Below are 22,081 nucleotides of genomic sequence, written 5' to 3' on the forward strand. Positions count from 1 at the left end.
ACCAGATAACGGATATATATGTAAGATTTTTATTATACACATTCATGTATTTAATATGTAATATACATCCAAAACCTTGGAAAAGACATTTATATTTATCATACAAATATCTTCCCTTGGCGGGATTCGAACCCGCGACCCCATTGTGTAGTGACCATGTCACTTACCACTACACCAGACGGCCGTTATTTCTCCATCAAATCTCCTAATTTTTTTATTGAATCAAGCAAAGTAACTAAGAGTATAGCACTCTTCAATGTTCTTTGGTTTAATGATTAGATTTATTGTAAAGCTAAGAAACCATTAAAAGAACCATCTGATTTTGCCTCTAAAATATATCGTACAAGTAACTCACTTCAAAAGGTGAAGGTAAGTCGATATTTTGTCTTTAGCGGCACCGTAAAGTACGTCTCATTTGCATATGTTACCAGGAAATGTTAAAATAGTATAATTCTTAAAGGAATGCTATTTACGTATGCGATTCTAGCAGCTAAGGTAGTATTTGGGGCATAGTATGGATACGAACTTACTGTGCGTGCTGCGGTGATAATATTTGTATACTTGTATTTGTTTTTTATTACTGGTGGTAGGACCTCTTGTGAGTTCGCACGGGTAGGTACCACCACCCTGCCTATTTCTGCCGTGAAGCAGTAATGCGTTTCGGTTTGAAGGGTGGGGCAGCCGTTGTAACTATAATTGAGACCTTAGAACTTGTATCTCAAGGTGGGTGGCGTATTTACGTTGTAGACGTCTATGGGCTCCAGTAACCACTTAACACCAGGTGGGTTGTGAGCTCGTCCACTCATCTAAGCAATAAATAAAAAATAAAAAAACAAAATGTGTGCAATTCACACGTGGTAGAAGTGAAACCTTCCAAAATTAAAATACAATTATCCTAAACGTCTTAAGTATATGTAAAATTTGTCATTAGTAAATAATTGTAATGTAGCGCCCTCTGTGAATTGATATTTTAATTTCACGTATAATCCTAAATTAAAATTCACTACAAGAGCTTTCATACACACGTTAGTATTAAAAAATCTCACAGATGGCGCTGTATTAAATAGTATGTATATTTCTGTCTCATTCTTTGCTGGCTTCATCCTACACATTTTTGTATTTGTGTCTCTTACCTGTCGTTTTTTCCGTTGCATCCGGTTTGAAATCACAACGATTCTAAAGAAGTTTTCACTTCAAAAAGTTAATTTTGATAATGGTTGCAGTGATAAATTGATATTAGCGCAACAGTCATTCAAATGCGAGTAATGGTGCATTAAGGAATTAGGCCTTTAAGGAAAACTGTCAAAATATACTGAGTTGACAAAAACTAGTCAGAAAATAAGGTTCATTCGACAATGCGTACAAGCCATGTACTCTGTGATCAAATCTCACATCGTTACCTGATAGTTCGAGCTCAAAAACCACTAAATTCAGAACGAGTAAGTGAGCAATACGAATAAATAGCCTCATGAATAATGCCGTACTTCGTGGAAATGCCTATGTGTTTTGTGGAACGTTGCTTCGGCACAATCGACGAGATAGTGTTGGGCAGTGATGTGTCACTTCAAATAAAGTCCTGGACTTCGTTTTATTATTATTATTACAACTTAAGAACAATGAGTTCAACATTCAATGGTCAGAAGCAACGGCTTACTGAAGTGAAAACTCTTTTAGAGCTGTCATAGATACGGAATCCATGAAACGGAAATGCCATTAGAAAAGTGACGCTAAAAAGAGAGATACATTATATGATTTAGCCTGCGAAGGAATGAGATATGTATCTTTCGAGGCTTCGCTTCTATTTCGTGTGATTTGCACACATGTTTTTTCAGTGTTATTGGTGTCAGAAACGAGAATTAACCAAGTATAATATGTAGATCCGTAGTAAAATATCGTTTCCGAAAATAGAAATCAAAATTTACCTGTGATGTTTTTCGACTATTAGATCAACAAAGCCATCATTATTTAGTATGGTAGAGATTTTTTTATGGAAGACAGCTAGTGCGGAGTGGATTTTTTTGGGCGCCAAGCTCACTCATAAGAAGTACATTTTAACTGTTTTTTTCTCCCAAAACAATCATGTATTGTGTCTACGTATTCTTCGTGTATCAAGATTGATAATGGTTTCACTGTGATGTCTAGGGGCTTATTATTAGAAAGCACTGTTTGCGTATTCATCTTAGCAGTGACATCTGTCGTTTCAGTACTTTATTTATGTAAATTTTGTATTCCATACATCAGCCCGCTGAGTTTCTCGCCGGATCTTCCTAGCGGGTCGCGATTCAGATCCGGTAGTAGATTCATTCGCGAAGCGATTACCTTTGAGTTGTTAGGTCTTCTTCGGAAGCGCTCGGGTAGCTGTTAACAAATCCCATCCCCTCCAGACTTAGCCCGTGCTCGCCCACCCGTCCTGGCTATGCTGGAAAGGTCTCCGGGCCACCAGTAATCCTTCATTCATAATAAATACAAAAAAAATGTTGTATATTCGTAATGCAGCTCGAAGACCCAGGTACCGCCAACGATTCCTAGAGTATGTTAGATCCACGCATCAGTTACTTTTTTTGTTGTAACATTGGAATTAAAAACACACAATTCTTTATTTATGAAATTACCAGCTTTATCTGTCTCTGACGTCCACAACACCCTGTACATTTCTCAATGTACCTGTCTCCATTTTGAACAGTCGTTTCCGGGAATATTTACACTACACCCTTTATAGTTCTCACCACTAAGAACTCAGGGCAGACTTAAATTTCCATTCCGGTAATGTATGATAGTTTATATAAGTGACGCATTGTGGACACCATAATGTGATATAATATATCATATGGATTGTCTCGTAGATCTGAGATGCTCTTGACGAGTATATATTTGAATGAAGAGTTTGGGGTTGCGTATTGTTTTGTTTTTTACTTTTGGTTAGCATCATTCTTAAAACGCCAGTGTACGAGTATTAACACGCTTGTATTAGCTTCAGACGTATGTATGTATGTTTGTAACGGAATCTTTGAACATGATTTTGACCCCCTTCAAAACGTCGGGTTAACTCGAAATTTGGTATACTTATTAAGGTCCTTAATGACAATTCAATATTTAAAAAAAAATGAAATTCAACTAAAAAATGAAAAATAAATAATAGTTTAAAAAAAGTAACAAAATACGCTTTTAAAAGCGTGGGGTGCATGGTAGTAGTTATAAATACTTTATGAACAGATATGAGTAGAAGGGTTATTTTGATAATATCCTGAAAAGCACCCCACGCTTTTTTTACAATAAAAGCATTTTTTCTTACTCGTACACAATTTTTAATTCAAATTTATTAAAATTTATTTTCTATTTTTTTGTTGAATTTTCTATAAAAGCGTATTTTGTTAGTTTTTTTAAATAATTATTTATTTTCAACAAGCGATTCGTTTAGTCGAAGTAAGGTTTGCAGCGTGTGCTAATTTTTAAAGAAATCTTCTTCTTTTACTCCACTTCATCCCACTAGGTGGGGTCGGCACAGCTAATTTTTCTCTTCTATCAGCCGTCATCTCAGCACTCACTCCTCTCTCTCTCATATCGTCATTCACACATTCCATCCATGTCTTCTTCGGTCGACCTCTTCCCCCTCTACATTGCATTACAATTATCTCTTATCTCTCATACATCTCTTAGTCATCATTTTAAGGAAATACGAAACTGACATTTATTCCCAAAAAAATTAAAAGTTTTGGAAGAATAATAATGTTACGGCTAATTGTAAGCCTAAACTAGTAGGAATGATAATCCTAGCTTATTATTTGCCGCATCGAAGCATGTATTTCATAGTAGGTGGGCCAACAAAATCATAGAGGTGGATGTACAGATGTATATGTGCGTATTGTGTTGCTTTTCTTCGTGGAACTAAAATTTGTAAGTTTCTCATTTCTTTGTTCACTTTCTACTTATATGCGATATTGATGGTGGAAACTTGTTTCGTTTTTGTTTTGACTATTTTTAATATAATATATTTCCCAAATAAAATAAATACATAATATAATATAAATTAAAAACAATCATAAACTCATACACAACAAACAAACGAACCATTTGCGTGTTCAGAAGATTAAAGATTAAATATGCATTTAATTTACATTCAATGAATTATAATCAATTCAATCAATTCGAATTCTAAGATAATCAGGTATCGTCCTAAATCTGATTAATTCGTGAACAAACCAATAATGAGAATCACGATAGCGAAAAAAAAAAGCAAAAAGTAAGATCGAAGATAACACAAGTGAATGTATTAGATACATATGAAAAGGAATGTATTGAACAAGTGCAAATTAACTAAAATAATAATTTATAACAGCTGAATATTTTATAATCGTTATTAGCTGTATATTTTATAATCGTTATTATCTTATATCTATTATTTTTTACTGGCGGTAGGACCTCTTGTGAGTCCGCGCGGGTGGGTACCACCACCCTGCCTATTTCTCCGTGAAGCAGTAATGCGTTTCGGTTTGAACGTAAATGCGCCACCCACCTTGAGATATAAGTTTTAAGGTCTCAAGTATAGTTGCAACGGCTGCCCCACCCTTCAAACCGAAACGCATTACTGCTTCACGGTAGAAATAGGCAGAGAGGTGATACCTACCCGCGCAGACTCACAAGAGGTCCTACCACCAGTAAGTATGCAGACTTATCTTGAAAATGTCCTAAGCGAGATTCACGCATCTGTCAAATATCTTGTGTTCTGTGATGGCTACCGCTACAAATGCGGTGACGTAAATCTCGAAGGCTGACTATCGAGTACTACCTTCTAATGTAATTACCGTTCTCGTATCGAGGACTCGATACATTAACATTACGAACTCGATAGATTTTCGTGTTTGACGTACAGATCTTCTCAGTGGCTCGCGTTTCCGATCCGGTAGTATATTCTACCAACCGCTGCTCTTGCTAAGGCTAGTGTTAGCAAATTCGCCAAGCCGAGACCCGTGAGCTCGCCTACTCACTCGGTGAAGCTGACATAACCCTTAGAGGCTCCCAGCGCAGGTAAACAAAAAAAGAGAAGACGCATGATAGGCTTAAATGAAAAAAGAGAACATGCGACGCTGATCCCTTATTGTGGCATACGGGCGTGATAAAGACAAATATTTTATAATAATTACTAGCTGACCCGGCAGACTTCGTAGTGCCTCAATCGATAAATAAAAGAACTAAGCTTTTGTATAAAATAAACTTAAAGCAAACAAACAAAAGGAATCCGTCCGACGAGGGACACATCAAAGGAAAAACAAAATTGTTATTTTTATTTAATTCCGAGAATTTTCATATTTATTTACCTTTAAAACCTTCTCTGGACTTGCACAAATAATTCAAGTCCAAAATTAGCCAAATCGGTCGAGCCGTTCTCGAGTTTTAGCGAGACTAACGAACAGCAATTCATTTTTATACTATATATATAGATTATTTAAATCAAAATCAAAAGTCCACATAATATTCTTTTATAAAAGAGATTTTGTTCTATGAATCCGGTGATTTAACTGTCGGCTGTCACTAGCAACAGTTTTGAAAACAACAAACAGGTGCCAGTATCTGTCCAAACAATATAACAAAAACATTATGTAATACAACTTTTAACATGTCAACATGTCATGCCAATAATGTTCGTAAAGTTTATAACGTTTTCTCATTGCGTTTACAATATGTAATAATTTATTTGAGCTAATTAGGAATTTTCGTATTGAAGTATGCATTTATTTCTACGGTTTCAGCAGTAATATTGATGGCGAATCATTGATGCGCCTCAATGTAAATGTTTTGTGAAATCTTTCAAATTTTAATTTCAAAGTAATATCTCTGATAAATGATATCTCGAGAACATCTAAAAGCAATCACGACTAATAACAATCTACCGATATAAATCGGCCGATAGATTTTCGCTAATTGAGATTCCGAAATGATAAGTTTGATAATATTTCGTCGTTCGAATCATTTCTTTTTCGGTAGCCAAGCCTAGTTGTTAGCGTGTTTGATGTAAAATCGACTAGAATTCGACCGCGACTTTGAATTAAATTATCGTATGTGACCGCCCGAACCTAAATACTTTTCTTCTCCAGTATAATGGACATCTAAAACCAAATAGACTTAGATAAGAAATCCAAAGCCCAGTGGTCGAGTTAAACATCACTAGGCATTAGGAAGTAATTAAAAAATACCATTTTTAAGAAATTGCTATGAAGACCAAGATCGAGCGGCTTATAGTACTTGGTAGATGCACAATCTGAAGTTCCATGAAACCTGTGTACCTGTGATATTTTAAGTCGAAAATGTCGGTACCGCGATTCAAGTTTTCGCCGGACTTTTTCAGTCCTACACACAGCTTTATTTTATATAGCTATATTATATAGCTATATTTTGATAGCTATAAGTACAAACAAAAATATATATGTTTTTCTTTAAATTCAGTTCCTTTGGTTTTTAAAATCATCAGCGCGTGGAGACGCTGCTTTGTTAATTTTTTTGTAAACATGACATTATTTTTGAATCTTCTGAAAAAGAAGATACTAGTTGCAAATGTCGCAGATACCTCAGTTATAAAGAGTAGTTCCTTATGAGACGATGCGGAGGGGTACCCTCACCGGGAAAAACGTCCGTAACGTAAGATTTTTATTAGTAATGCACACAGTGTCCTAACTCTTATACAAACAGCCGTGAATGAAGTGTACCTCAATAAGTTCGCACGTTACCGTATGGGTTGTTGCGAAACCTCCAGTTTTATTTTCTTTATACCTCGAATAGAACTTAAAATTAATATTTTTATAATAAGGAACTTCGTTCCTATCCGGTGTCCCACGACACCACACATCTTTTTTTTTTCCTATAGCTATTTTATTATCCAAAAATAACCATCGCCATATCCTAGTGTTTATCGAATGAAATCTTATCGGCATTTTTTTGCGTTCAATCTTAATAGATTTTTGTATTAGATAATCAATGTTTTACGTAACACGAACTATGTATTGTATCAATTAACCGAACATACTACTGGCGACAAGAATTGGCGCCGGTCTACCGAAATAGTTGATCAGGTATGATAATAAATTAGAAAACATGTCTATTTTAATACTGTATTGCAGACAGAAAACCCGCAAAATTATAATTTGCGTAATTACTGGTAGGACCTCTTGTGAGTCCGCGCGGGTGGGTACCACCACCCTGCCTATTTCTGCCGTGAAGCAGTAATGCGTTTCGGTTTGAAGGGTGGGGCAGCCGTTGTAACTATACTTGAGACCTTAGAACTTATATCTCAAGATGGGTGGCGCATTTACGTTGTGGATGTCTATGGGCTTCAGTAACCACTTAACACCAGGTGGGCTGTGAGCTCGTTCGCTCATCTAAGCAATAAAAAAAAAGAAAACACAATTTTAAATATCATATACATACAATGGGGCGCATACGTGAAATTGCAGTAAACAATAGTATCGTATCGTATCGTATGTCGTATCACTCTTGTCAGAGCGGTCGTGGTCGTCAGCCAGTATCATTGGTAAGAGTCCATAGATCTGTTTTTTAAGCGTTTTTAATAGTTTTATCGGTAGATATTGTTGTATTAGATGTTGTATATATTTGTTAGTTATGTATTGTGTGTTTGTTAGTTCTTAGTTATGTTAGTTATTCTAGTGTTGTTAATAATTTTATTAGTAGATATTGTTGTATTGGATGTCGTATGTATTGTCAGTTAATTGTTTGAGACATAATAAATGACAAAATAAATGCTTATCGTCAGGAAAATAAACAAGCCTATAACTATACTCCCTACTATAGTAACTTTAACCTGAATTCGATGGTTCACAGAAAATTAGTTATTTCATTTTATATCAAGGTGGACCAACAAAAGATTTTATTGAAGTGTAAAATTTTAAAAAACATGAATGAAAAAGTAGTTAAGAAATTTAAATTTTTAAAAACACAAATTAACATACAAATAATGTTACATTATCGATGGCCTGAATAAGTAAAATATGTGAGTCTGAGAGGATTGTGCGCTTTTGCAACAATTTCTCATAAAATATTCAATTACTTGTTATATATAGTGACGGTAGTATGTGGCGCAGCCTGCACTCCCTTAGGTCGCCTCGTGACCATCATCGGAAGGAGACTGTCTCCTCATGAAGGTCGGAGCTGGACGAACGCCCTCCTCTGAACCCCGGCGCGGTAGCGGTGTCACGGCGCCGAGAGGAAAGAAGAGCTCTCCCTCTCCCGCTCCACTGTCTCCTACCTCAAGATGGTGGACTCGCGCCACCTTCAGACCCAACCTTCGGATCCTGCCGATGACGAAGGCCACCCCCGCGCAGGAAGCATAGGTGGACAAAAAAACAACCGTACCATTCATTCCGCCTTGACCAGCTAAACGAGGTGGAGCTTTTCGTTCACTCGACATACGAAAAGTAAGTCTTAATTACTGTCACTCCTGTCACTATAGAAGGCAATGATAATAATGGAAAGAATGACGTCAACTGCAATGCTGACGTCATCATTTGTAATTACAACATGGCGCCAGTAGCTCAGTCATATTATTTATTTGGTTTCATGAAATACATTTTGCATTTATATTTAAATATAGTTGAATTTACATTTTTGTATTAAAGTACTTCAAATAGTGTATAATAAAGTACAAATTGACAACTCGTCTTGAGTCTTAAAGCTTAAGTTCGATAAGAAAAACGTAATACCACAAACTACAACCAAGATACATCTAAGAGTGTGTCGTAAAATATTCCAAAGGCAAATCGACTAGGAAAGTTTCAGATTACTCACAAACATTTCATTAACCCAGAAAATTGTAATTTAATGTTGCATAATATTTTCGAATTCTCCAGACAACAGTTTGGCTAAGCGTATGTAAAATCACTGAAAGAAGCGTGGCAGATATAAATTGAGACGATTTATCTACTTAGCTAAGATTCTTTGCTTGAACATCCCTATAGCGTTGAGGTTAAAGAACGGAGGCGTGATGCGGTAAGAGTGATGTTTATGACCAATTCTTTAAATTCTTAGAGCTTGTTAGTAGAGTGGATTTTTTACTTATCAATCAAATTTTATTTTAAAGCAGTATTTGGGTGAGTGACTTTGTAGAGCATCTAGTGTAACATTGGTTGCGCTAGCTTGAAGGTATCTCAATATAAATACCGACCTCGACCTTGAAGGATAAACCACCGAATTATAAGGCTAATTATAACTATAATGAATTATAAAGATATACTCATAATTATAAGGATCCGCAACTAAGCTGTCGTTTTAAAAAAAATGAAAATTCGAGTTTGTCGGTAAAATTGTTTACGAATGGACCATGCGAGGTATTGTCAATTACTAGCTGCGAGTTTTTTGACGTGACAACGTCTTATAATTCGATGGAACCGGCTGCACGCACGAAAAGATATGACTCGTGCGGCGTTACCTCCCTCTGAGGCGTTCCATTTAATACTTGAAGTGCAAGCGAGAGCGCGCAATGAGCGACAAAGAGGCACAATCGGCCTCCGCGTTCTGCAGCGTTCGACATCTGTCTCTCTCCTACTTGAGTGAGCGATGCATCCGCGTGGACAGCTGCTATATAATAATACATTTACATGTTTTCGCCAAGTATGAAGTTCAGTGAAAAGTGAATGTGGTGTCAATTGTCCATACAAATATCTATCTATCAAACAAATAAAATTAAAATTTTCTTTTGAAAAATGAATCCATTCCATCAGTATTTTCTTATGTCGTTGTCACGTTCAACTATCGTCAGTAAACCGACTTTACAGACAACCGATTTTTTATCTTCGTGGCAGAGTTCGAAGATCTTGATGATATACTCGTATGTATTCGTCTTTTAAGGTCATGCACGAGTTAGGACAGTTGTTGTAGACGAGTTGTTTGTACGTGAGAAAAATTGCTGTTCAGCTAGACCAAGTGCCGTCGAATGGGTCAATTGATAAACAGACGGCGAAATATCTGGGGAATATGGCGGGTGGGATGGGACGTCCAATTTGAGTGTTTCCAAGTTGGCTTAGAAAAACTAAGAATTCCAAGGCTCTCCCGCGTCTAGGCTCGACCCTTTAAGTAAATTCTTGACCCTGATTTTTTTTGAGCGTTACTTACAAGAAGCTCTATTGTTCCGTTAGTACTAAAGCTTACAAGTGGAAACTTGACGCTTCGTGAGAAATCTATCGTATAATATGCAGACAGCAGCAGCAATTTGAAGTCGTTGTGGCCTAAAGGATAACACGTCCGGTGCATACGTATGTAGCGATGCGCCGATGTTCGAATCCCGCAGGCAGGTACCAATTTTTCTAATGAAATACGTACTCAACAAATGTTCACGATTGACTTCCACGGTGAAGGAATAACATCGTGTAATAAAAATCAAACCCGCAAAATTATAATTTGCGTAACTGTTGATGGTAGGACCTCTTGTGAGTCCACAAGGGTAGGTACAACCATCCTGCCTATTTCTGCCGTGAAGCAGTAATGCTTTTCGGTTTGAAGGGTGGGGCAGTGGTTGTAACTATACTTGAGACGTTAGAACTTATATCTCAAGGTGGGTGGCGCATTTACGTTATAAATGTCTATGGGCTCCAGGAACCACTTAACACCAGGTGGGCTGTGTACTCGTCCACTCGTATAAGCAATAAAAAAAGCACAATATAATAATATCAGAATTTTAATTATGTCATTCATCTGCCTGTTAAATCAGAATATGGATATAGCTTATAGTGCGACTATCCTCTTATATACCTTATAGTTTATAGTAGTATAGTCGATATAGTTTAGAAAAAAAACCATTCTTTTTATCGAATGAAGCGAAATATTAACATTTGTAGTCAATACTGTCTTTACCATAAAGGGCACACGGGGCCCGTGCCCAGGGCCCCCATTCTCAGGGGGCCCCGAAAGACCGACAATTTCTCTCACACGTTTATTCTCAAAACATTTTTGTCGGGCACATTACACTTTTTTCACAAATCAGTAATCAGAAGGTATTTACAAGGCATATACTATGCCTACAATAGAAGATTTTGCTCAACCGAAATCCTGAAAGAAACCGTTATCGAAATCGTAACCAAAAAACCAGCAGTATTCTAATATCATTAATGACATATTACATAATACTGTATTTGAGTACCTATAATAAATGGTCATACTCAGTAAAAAAATGTTATTATAATTCGCTTTTTTTACTTTCCAAAAGGCCTCAATTCTTGTGTGCCCAAGGGCCTCATCCTAGCTTAAGACGTCCCTGTTTGTAGTTTTTATTAAGAAAAAAATCTCTTTAACTAAAGTGTATATTTCTCAGTTTTTCCTCTGTTCATTCCTAAACTATTCAAGCGATTGCGATAAATCTGCATACGGTTGAGGGTACTTCATAGAAGTTTTTCTGTTATAGCGATATCACTGTGTGCAGCGCGCGTGTGGTTTCAACAAATGGATTCATTTGATACATTAAGCCGGATCCCAATGGCACTAAATAAATATGAATAATTTTCAAGCTACATTTAATACGAAATTCAATGAACCGTATCGAATTGTTTCTAGAAACTTTGCTTGCCGTTATTGTCCGTATACAAGTTTAACTACTTCGATGCAATTCGCGGTTGGTTGTTTTTAATTTTGTTTGTTCGTTTCTGAATTGGGAATCCAACAATAAAGCCATGTTTATATTAATTTTTGTTTCGAACAAAACTGCGTATTTTATTTGTGCACCATGGCGGGTAATTTAGCATCCTGTTTGGATGTATAGATACCTACTATATTAAATATGTACAACGTTTAATGTTTTATGGTGGTAGGACGTCTTATGAGTCCGCCCTGCCTATTTCTGCCGTGAAGCAGTAATGCGTTTCAGTTTGAAGGGCGGGGCAGCCGTTATAGTGTTACAAGTGAGACCTTATCGTTGCAGATGTCTATGGGCTTCGCTAACCATGCAACACCAGTCGGGTTTCTGGTGGAAGCTTCAATTGTATGTCCCGTCGATTGATCGTGACTCGCATATTCGGACTACGCGTTCGTATACGTGTCGGGAGTAGACACAAGTGACTTTGTATTTTCTTGTCCGTAGGCATGCGTGGTAAATAAAAGATTACCTTTATAAATTCTAGTGAAATGTTGGACGTCACTGGTTCAGTAGAAGCGGGAGCCCGGCAAAAACAGATCATTACGTCTGTTCGTCACGTCCGAAAGACAAGTCTGTCGCCAAACCCCATTACAATAAGTAGAAGTTAGTTTTATTCTTAGGTACTGCAAAGATTGATGGACCGACCTAAGCGTACTGAAATAATGTCTGTTTTTGTTCTTTTCATAAAATTTATAGGGTAAATTAGCTTCTAGGATAGGGTTGGCACAATAATATATAGTCTCGGCATCATTTGAGCGGGTTAATGCCACAATAATTTTGTGTAAATCTCGTTTAAAAAATAAAACTGCATTAAGAAACCGTTTGTATGTTGATTGCGAAATGTATTGATTAATAAATAATTATTGTTATTGCTGAAGATTCAAGATTCAAGTCTAATTCATGGTCTATCTGGCTTTAGTTGTTACCAGAACTCATAGAAATCACAATGTCAATTTGACACTTGAGTTTAGAGTCCGAATCTATGCTAATAATATATAAATCTACAGTGGTTTTTACGGATGTTCCGTTATAACTACTGAACCATGCATCCGATTGACTTGAAAGTTGGTATCCATGTAGAAAATACATGTACTTAATGGATAGGCTTAATATTTATATGAGTGCTGGACTCCCTAATAATAATGACAATAAATAATAATGTTAATTTTAAATCCCCAGCGAAGCGGGCGAGTACGGCTAGTTATATAATAAACCAAGCGAACAATTATTTTCTGCCAGTTTCATTTTTATTCCATCTAATGAAAATCTCATTATACTAGTAATTGGTGAACATGAGTTAAGTACGAAGTCATACCCGATCCTGTGAACCGAATGGTAAACAGTCGACGTCGCCCTAAACACGTTATTACGGATCCTCCCGATCCATTAACGGTGCTTTTAGGTATCACAAGCACCGGTCGCCGTCCTCGTCGAACCCGTCGCTTGCGACGAAGGGCTCGACGAGTTAATTAAGCCATAGATTTACCCCACTGAGTTTCTCGCCGTATCTTCTCAGTGGGTCACGTTTCCGATCCGGTGGTAGATCTCTCAAGGCTATCAGCATAGGTAGGAAAAAAAAGTTAAGTATGTAACTCATAACAAAAATTCGTACCTGCCTGCAGGATTTGAACCCCGGCATATTTGCATTGCTTGGTAGGACAACACCGGGCGTCTGATTCTATAGGCTATGACGTCTTTAAGCCTCACAAACTGCGACCTCATGCCTCAATGTTCTGTTGGGCATTAGTTATATATAGGTCGGTAGCTCGGCTATGTTTAACAATCAAAAGATTCTTATTTTACAACTAGCGACCCGACCTCGCTTCGCTTCGGAAACATTAAATTTTATTATTGATAGCTGAGTTCCGCGGTTATTGTCATACCGCGGGTGACGCCTCGGGGCGAAGCTAGTCTTAAAAAAGTAGCCTAAGTTACTTCTTATATCATCAGCTACCTATCAGTGACAGTCTCGTCATAATCGATACAGCTGTTCCAGAGATTAGCCGGAACAAACAGATAGACAGGCAGACAGCCAAAAATTGTAAAAAATGTTATCTTGGTGTATTTATATTCATATGCATGTAGTAAAAAGCGGTTATTTCAATATTACAAACAGACACTCCAATTTTATTTATATGTTTCGATTACAATTTAATTGAAAATATTGACCACATGATTAGAATGCGCATACTGGCGTCTATTTTGTGGTTTGATTTGTAATCATAATCTTAGATACCGATGTGGTAGATTATAATATAATACAATATGTGTTAATGTACTTAATGATCTAACCGTCGATACCATAATCACACTATTTTATCGAATGGTCGCTAACTTCATTTCCTTTTTAAAATATAAAAATTTTTACTTACGATAAACACTTGTTAGGCCCTTGAAAGATATCTGATACAATATTTAATTATTTATATATTAACATTTGTACCTTTATCACGAAATAGATGGTTTTTTTTATTGCTTAGATGGATGGACGTGCTCACGGTCCACCTGGTGTTAAGTGGTTACTGGAGCCCATACACATCTACAACGTAAATGCGCCACACACCTTGAGATAAGAGGTCTCAGTATAGTCGTAGTTGCAACGGCTGCCCCACCTTTCAAACCGAAACGCATTACTGCTTAACGCAGAAATAGGCAGGGCGGTGGTGCCTACCCGTGCGAACTCAAGAGCTCCTACCACCAGTAATTATGCAATAATTTTGTAGGTTTGATATTTATTATACGATGTTATTCATTCATCGCGGAAGTCAATCGTGAATATTTGTTAAGTACGTATTTCATTAGAAAAATTGGTACCCGCCTGCGGGATTCGAACGTCTTATCTTTTAGGCCACGACGACTTCAAATCGGTTAGTGTGTATATTGCAAGGAAAGACGGAGAAAATCTTGAAAAAGCTAGTGATTACTAGGAAAGTAAAAGAAAAAAATATTGCCGGCCGTTGTATAATGCGGTGGCCTGACAGATCTGCATTAGCCTTGATTCCACTGCCTACGATGCTATTCGAGTAGCCGAAAACTGGATGAGATGGCACAGCATCGTCAGGATGAAAGCCATGAGTGGAGGTGGTCACGACCCTCAGACATGGGGAGTACGATCGTAGGTGTATATTGACACGTCTAACTTAGGCTCTGGATACCCTTAGCACTAGTAGATCTTGATTTTTGGGCAAATCGCCCAAATCCCAAATTAAAAGCCCGCACGGTAGGACCAAGAAGGCCGGTGTTACCTAAACGTACTGTCTCAAAATACGTCATGCCACAAGTAGTAACGTAATATTATAAATTTAGAATGTTCCAGTTTGTTACTGACTCCCACGATGGAAGGAATAATGAATATGACGTCGGTCGTTAACACTTGTTAGGCTGTTAACAAAAGACGCCAGGTCTGGGATTTGGAAGCTGGCGCTGTCGGTAATAGGTCAAGAGATTTTGGAAAATCTAAAGTAAAACTAATAAATCAGTTGAATTGAATTTGCAAGGAATACATTAAAAAATAAAATTAATGAAGAACGAATTGGAGATTAAACAATGTTGGTCTTTTAATGATGGCGTCGACGCTTGAAAACCATTGGTAGATTAAAAACTGTACAAACATTGTTAGCTTTTACTACTACTGTTTAAGAAAGACACATGATAGATAATGGATCAGTCGAATGATTATTCAAAATCAAATATATTTTTTTGGTGTTTAGATGGTTGGGCGAGCTTACGACCCACCTGATGTTAAGAGATTACCGAAGCCCATAGACATCTACAGCGTAAATACCGCCACCCCCCCTGGAGACATGAGTTGTAAAGTCTCATTTTGACCAGTACAACGGCTGCCCTGCCCTTCAAACCGTAACGCATTACTGCTTCACGGTAGAAATAGGCAAGGCGGTGGTACCTATCCGTATGGACTCACAAGAAGTCTTACTATCAGTAAACTGAGAACTAAATCATTGAGAGCGTTTAAAGTAAACTAGTGGTCCCCTGGTAGTCGAAATTCGACTATAACTAATGGAAATTATAAGTTTGTACACTATTATGATTCTATTTTCAAGGACTATTATACTACTTTAATTACAGATTTCATCAAGACTACACTTTAGACAAATAAAGAGAAAACAATATTTAATCTATTTTCAATTTGACAGACTATAACTGACGGGAGGGTGATTCGAGAGATGTGCTCCGCACTAAACGCTTCACTATCCTTCCCTTGCCTGTTCATGAGTTCTGTCTCATGCGAGGCTCGGACGTGGGTTGTTGAGCGACAGGAGGTTTTAGTCGGTTCGACTCCGACATGCCCCGCCCTCCATCCCCAGTGGAGGGTGGGAGTCCGGCGATTTCCACCAGACCAAAAAAAAAAAAATCTGACAGACTGCAAAGAAAGGTTTGACAATAAACATATAGTATGCATGCGTATGTGTGAAATGTTTTCTTTATTGATTTAATGTATCTTTTATGCGTTATTTAAAAAAAATATTAGCATTGTGCACTGCTTCTCTATAATCTCTATAAATGTGGAAAATTTCATACTCCTCCGTCCGCGCAATTTTCGTAAAAAGGGATACAAAGTTTTTGCTTCACGTATTAATATATAGATATAAAATAGTTGTAGCATTGAGCAAGCTAATTGAATGGAAAGCAGCCATGAATTTCCCGCGTAGTCTAATAATTTATCTCCCGCGGCTCCGGTACCTTTAGTGTCACCTACAGAAAGGAAAAAAAAGGTCTCCAATTCATGTAACAATTAGACGAAGCCTGTAAAAAGGCTAAGGCTTCCGAAGGAGGGTACCCACAATAAATTATTGAGGAGACAAAGTTTTACTCGAGCGTTTTTATTTTTGGTGTATTGTGACAATGGGTTTTTGGGTCTTAGGAGATATTAGCGGTGATGATGTTCCCATCACCTGATACAACGTGGTCTGATTTCGATATCTGAATGGAGTCAGACTCTTCATTCGGACCATGGCTTAACACGTCCACGTTTTCTGTTTGAATGAGTATTTCCGGTATTCGTAATAAAGAAGATCGAAGAATGTTTGTCGTATTATTTTATTATTTAAAAACGAACGAAAAAATCAGGAGAATAATATAATGTTTTAAATATATCGTTTTTTTTTTTATTGCTTAGATGGGTGGACGAGCTCACAGCCCACCTGATGTTAAGTGGTTCCTGGAGCCCATAGACATCCACAACGTAAATGCGCCACCCACCTCGAGATATAAGTTCTAAGGTCTCAGTATAGTTACAACGGCTACCCCACCCTTCGAACCGAAACGCATTACTGCTTCACGGTGGAAATAGGCGGGGTGGTGGTACCTACCCGTGTGGACTCCCAAGAGGTCCTACCACCAGTAATTACGCAAATTATAATTTTGCAGGTTTCATTTTTATTACACGATGTTATTCCTTCACCGTGGAAGTCAATCGTTAACATTTGTTGAGTACGTATTTCATTATTGGTACCCGCCTGCGGGATTCGAACACCGGTGCATCGTTTCATACGAATGCACCGGACGTCTTATCCTTTAGGCCACGACGACTTCAAAAATTTTTTTGGTCACTGGATCTTACGCCGTTATAGTAAGCCCGTGAATTAATTAAAATAAAGCAAAATGGCCCCCAGAAGCCGTCACGTTAGGACTAGTTGCTACTTTATAGTATATACTATTCCATCGCACCAGTAGTACTCGCGAATTATAACATGGTCAGGAACGACAGGCTCTCTGCCCGTGGTGGTGGTACCGTCATTTACTATAGAAGAGCCCTGCATTGCGTCCCGCTCGATCCTCCCGCGCTCGCTAATATCGAAGCATCAGTGTGCCGAATCTCACTGACGGGACACGCGCCGATCGTTATCGCGTCCGTTTATCTTCCACCGGATAAGATCGTTCTAAGCAGTGATATCGAGGCGCTGCTCGGTATGGGGAGCTCTGTCATTCTGGCGGGCGACCTAAATTGTAAACACATCAGGTGGAACTCACACACCACAACCCCGAATGGCAGGCGGCTTGACGCGTTAGTCGATGATCTCGCCTTCGATATCGTCGCTCCGCTAACCCCGACTCACTACCCGCTAAATATCGCGCATCGCCCGGATATACTCGACATAGCGTTATTAAAAAACGTAACTCTGCGCTTACACTCGATCGAAGTAGTTTCAGAGTTAGATTCAGACCACCGTCCCGTCGTTATGAAGCTCGGTCGCGCTCCCGATTCCGTTCCCGTCACGAGGACTGTGGTGGATTGGCACACGCTGGGCATCAGCCTGGCTGAATCTGATCCACCATCGCTTCCGTTTAGTCCGGACTCTATCCCGTCTCCTCAGGATACCGCTGAAGCCATAGACATCGTAACGTCACACATCACCTCGACATTAGATAGGTCATCGAAGCAAGTTGTAGCGGAGGACTTCCTTCACCGCTTCAAATTGCCCGACGATATTAGGGAACTCCTTAGAGCTAAGAACGCCTCGATCCGTGCGTACGATAGGTATCCTACCGCGGAAAATCGTATTCGAATGCGTGCCCTACAACGCGACGTAAAGTCTCGCATCACCGAAATCCGAGATGCCAGATGGTCTGATTTCTTAGAAGGACTCGCGCCCTCTCAAAGGTCTTACTACCGCTTAGCTCGTACTCTCAAATCGGATACGGTAGTAACTATGCCCCCCCTCGTAGGCCCCTCAGGCCGACTCGCGGCGTTCGATGATGACGAAAAAGCAGAGCTGCTGGCCGATACATTGCAAACCCAGTGCACGCCCAGCACTCAATCCGTGGACCCTGTTCATGTAGAATTAGTAGACAGTGAGGTAGAACGCAGAGCCTCCTTGCCACCCTCTGATGCGTTACCACCCGTCACCCCGATGGAAGTTAAAGACTTGATCAAAGACCTACGTCCTCGCAAGGCTCCCGGTTCCGACGGTATATCCAACCGCGTTATTAAACTTCTACCCGTCCAACTCATCGTGATGTTGGCATCTATTTTCAATGCCGCTATGGCGAACTGTATCTTTCCCGCGGTGTGGAAAGAAGCGGACGTTATCGGCATACATAAACCCGGTAAACCAAAAAATCATCCGACGAGCTACCGCCCGATTAGCCTCCTCATGTCTCTAGGCAAACTGTATGAGCGTCTGCTCTACAAACGCCTCAGAGACTTCGTCTCATCCAAGGGCATTCTTATCGATGAACAATTCGGATTCCGTACAAATCACTCATGCGTTCAACAGGTGCACCGCCTCACGGAGCACATTCTTGTGGGGCTTAATCGACCAAAACCGTTATACACGGGAGCTCTCTTCTTCGACGTCGCAAAAGCGTTCGACAAAGTCTGGCACAATGGTTTGATTTTCAAACTATTCAACATGGGCGTGCCGGATAGTCTCGTGTTCATCATACGGGACTTCTTGTCGAACCGCTCTTTTCGATATCGAGTCGAGGGAACCCGCTCCTCCCCACGACCTCTCACAGCTGGAGTCCCGCAAGGCTCTGTCCTCTCACCCCTCCTATTTAGCTTATTCGTCAATGATATTCCCCGGTCGCCGCCGACCCATTTAGCTTTATTCGCCGACGACACGACTGTTTACTATTCTAGTAGAAATAAGTCCCTAATCGCGAAGAAGCTTCAGAGCGCAGCCCTAGCCCTAGGACAGTGGTTCCGAAAATGGCGCATAGACATCAACCCAGCGAAAAGTACTGCGGTGCTATTTCAGAGGGGAAGCTCCACACGGATTTCCTCCCGGATTAGGAGGAGGAATCTCACACCCCCGATTACTCTCTTTAGACAACCCATACCCTGGGCCAGGAAGGTCAAGTACCTGGCGTTACCCTGGATGCATCGATGACATTCCGCCCGCATATAAAATCAGTCCGTGACCGTGCCGCGTTTATTCTCGGTAGACTCTACCCCATGATCTGTAAGCGGAGTAAAATGTCCCTTCGGAACAAGGTGACACTTTACAAAACTTGCATAAGGCCCGTCATGACTTACGCGAGTGTGGTGTTCGCTCACGCGGCCCGCACACACATAGACACCCTCCAATCCCTACAATCCCGCTTTTGCAGGTTAGCTGTCGGGGCTCCGTGGTTCGTGAGGAACGTTGACCTACACGACGACCTGGGCCTCGAATCAATTCGGAAATACATGAAGTCAGCGTCGGAACGATACTTCGATAAGGCTATGCGTCATGATAATCGCCTTATCGTTGCCGCCGCTGACTACTCCCCGAATCCTGATCATGCAGGAGCCAGTCACCGTCGACGCCCTAGACACGTCCTTACGGATCCATCAGATCCAATAACCTTTGCATTAGATGCCTTCAGCTCTAATACTAGGGGCAGGCTTAGGGACCCCGGTAACCGTACTCGTCGAACTCGACAAAGAGGTCGACGTGCAACCTAACCCATGCATCAGCCCGCTGAGTTTCTCGCCGGATCTTCTCAGCGGGTCGCGATTCCGATCCGGTAGTAGATTCATTCGCGAAACAATTGCTCTTGAGTTGTTAGGTCTCCTTCGGAGGCGCTCGGGCAGTTGTTAGCAAATCCCACCCCTCTTGGCTGAGCCTTTGCTCGCCCACCTGTCCTGGTGAAACTGGAAAGGCCTTCGGGCCACCAGTAAACTTTCAATCATAAAAAAAAAAAAAAAAAAAAAAAAAAAACCAGTAGTACTTATAACAATTGATGGTGTAACTATCTAAACAAAAAAAAGCCAGCCACTATGACCCATCTGTTTTCTTACTTTAACAGTATATTATATTCTTATCTTATTTATTTATTTTCGGGCAGGGGGCCGACCCACGTACGAGATGTCCACGCCTAGGGGCGCACAGGATGTGTGGGACTTGACAGTCTGCAGATGTTGGGAGCAGACCGCGGACCCAAGGATGTCTTCAGGGTCCTAAACTAGAACGATCCTGCAGGTGTTCAAACTTGTAACCAAATAAATCGGATTTTGGTGTCGAAACCTAGCTGTTTGTAGTTTATAATATTGTTTCTGTGTTTCTACATTGATTACTGATATGATATGAGATTGATAAAGAAAAATAAATCCCCAAACAACAATTATGCCGATTCGTAATTCACTATTTGCTCATAGTATGTGATCGTTTTTACTGGTGGTAGGACATCTTGTGAGCCCGCGCGGGTGGTAGCACCATCCTGCCTATTTCTACCGTGAAGCAGTAATGCGTTTCGTTTTGAAGGGTGGGGCAGCCGTTGTAACTATACTTGAGACCTTAGAACTTATATCTCAAGGTGGGTGGCGCATTTACGTTGAGGATGTCTATGGGCTCCAGTAACCATTTAACACCGGGTGGGCTGTGACCTCGTGCACCCATCTAAGAAAAAAAAAAGTTCAGTACAATTCAATATTGAAAAAAATCGCATTGTGCTTCATAAATTTTGGTCACCCCAGGCCCGCAAAGAAGTTGCGTTACCATTAATTCTCAGACTGACGCATTTAACGGAATAAAGTGGGTTTTACTACCTATCCTTTTCTTCACGTATTATAACACAATCGATTTTAGTGTTTGACCAATTATCGAAATTGGACCATAATCAAGATTGTTTTAAGACTTAAATTTATTTTATGTAGCTCATTCTAACTGCTGTTTTGTTATTAAACAAAAAAAAAACACTTATTTTCACTATAAAAAACTAAAACTCAAAAAGCAAGAGAATCGATTGACAGCCAGATGTCAATATGGTTCTTAATTATTATTTTTTCCTACCTTGTCTCTTAAGCTTAGAGGGTTATGCCAGCGAGTAGGTGAGCCCATGGGGCTCTAACCCAAGGACGTTGCTAACACTAGCCCTAGCAAGAGCAGTGCTTCGCAGAATCTACCACCGGATCGGAAACGCGACCCACTGAGAAGACCCGGCGAGAAACTCAGTGGGCTGTGTCTGTGGGTTAATTTACTCGCCGAACCCTTAGTTCGATGAGAACGGTGACCGGTGTTTGAGGTACCTAAAATCGTTAGTGGTTCGGGAGGAAGTTTTATAAGCGTTTTGTCTTTGCCTATATACATGGATATTGTAAGCCTTTTAAGATACTAAATGGCATACGAGTAGACCAAAGCATCTTACGGAATAATAGGCTGTGTGACTGCTATTATGATGTATTTCCAACACATTTTCCAGCTGAATTTGCAAAACTTGATATCAAAAGTATTTCTGGCACGACTTACTACCATAATATGACCTATACCACTCCCACCAACTTACGTATGTATGTACACACCACCACCATACGTTTCAGTTTGATTTGAGTGATTTGAACTCGTGTTTTTTTTTATTGCCCTTGTAGCAGACGAGCATACGGCCCACCTGATGGTGAGTGATTCCCGTCGCCCATGGACCTCAGCAATGCCAGTGGCAGAGCCAAGCCGCTGCCTACAAAGGTTACAAGAGGTCCTACCACCAGTAAATGGATTCAGTATCGATGAT

The 22,081-nt window shown here is 39.7% G+C and overlaps 1 long non-coding RNA gene across 1 annotated transcript; it reads left to right on the top strand.

Annotated features, from left to right (window-relative positions):
• The first annotated feature begins 4,672 nt into the window (after positions 1–4,672).
• LOC134200842 (uncharacterized) lies at positions 4,673–20,698 on the top strand. Its single transcript, XR_009975913.1, has 2 exons — positions 4,673–7,064; positions 20,423–20,698. It is a non-coding gene; the product is annotated as an uncharacterized LOC134200842 (long non-coding RNA).
• The last annotated feature ends 1,383 nt before the right edge of the window (positions 20,699–22,081 follow it).

Source organism: Bombyx mori, chromosome 21 (assembly GCF_030269925.1).
Source record: "Bombyx mori chromosome 21, ASM3026992v2".
In the NCBI taxonomy this organism is placed as follows: Eukaryota; Metazoa; Arthropoda; class Insecta; order Lepidoptera; family Bombycidae; genus Bombyx; species Bombyx mori.